Genomic DNA, 631 nt, shown 5'->3' with positions numbered 1-631 from the left:
TGTTTCGGACCCCCCAAATAGGGTGACCACTGATTAATCGTGGTACAGACTGGCTGTAGTCTGAAGTAATGACTCTTCGGGCCTGCTTGCGCAGGTGACGGTGGCATATTGTCTCTCATTTCTTGTACGTCTCAAGAATAGAGCGTGGCGACGCCTTTATGTTCCATTGATAAAAGGTACTGAACTGTTGTGGACATCAAAGCGTCTGTAGTCCAACGGTTAGGATAATTGCCTTCCAAGCAATAGACCCGGGTTCGACTCCCGGCAGACGCATTTTTATTTTCCCTTTTTCTGGAAAAATGTCAGTTACCTACATACTTGTTTTGATGACCTAATTTTTTTGTCGTTTTGATGACCTAATTTTTTTGTTTTTGTGAGTGACCTAAACTTGTCTTATAGCGAAAATAGTAAGTAGCCATGAATGGAAGTCATGCCAATCATTTTCTTCTTTGATTCTTCAGTCACTTTTTTTGGATTTAGTGCTGCTTCATACATTGCTATTATTTTTTTTTCATTTCCTCCTAATTTATTTCCCCTTTTCTGGAAAAATGTCAGTTACCTACATACTCGTTTTGATGACCTAATTTTTTTGTCGTTTTGATGACCTAATTTTTTTGTTTTTGTGAGTGAC

At 38.7% G+C, this 631-nt stretch overlaps 1 non-coding gene across 1 annotated transcript; it reads left to right on the top strand.

Annotated features, from left to right (window-relative positions):
- Positions 1-201: 201 nt before the first annotated feature.
- Positions 202-273, top strand: TRNAG-UCC (transfer RNA glycine (anticodon UCC)). The gene has a single exon. It is a non-coding gene; the product is annotated as a tRNA-Gly (tRNA).
- The last annotated feature ends 358 nt before the right edge of the window (positions 274-631 follow it).

The sequence above is a fragment of the Triticum aestivum genome, chromosome 5D (assembly GCF_018294505.1).
Source record: "Triticum aestivum cultivar Chinese Spring chromosome 5D, IWGSC CS RefSeq v2.1, whole genome shotgun sequence".
NCBI classification, from domain to species: Eukaryota; Viridiplantae; Streptophyta; class Magnoliopsida; order Poales; family Poaceae; genus Triticum; species Triticum aestivum.
Note: the sequence above shows the minus strand (reverse complement) of the source record. Positions and strands in the feature narration are given on the sequence as shown.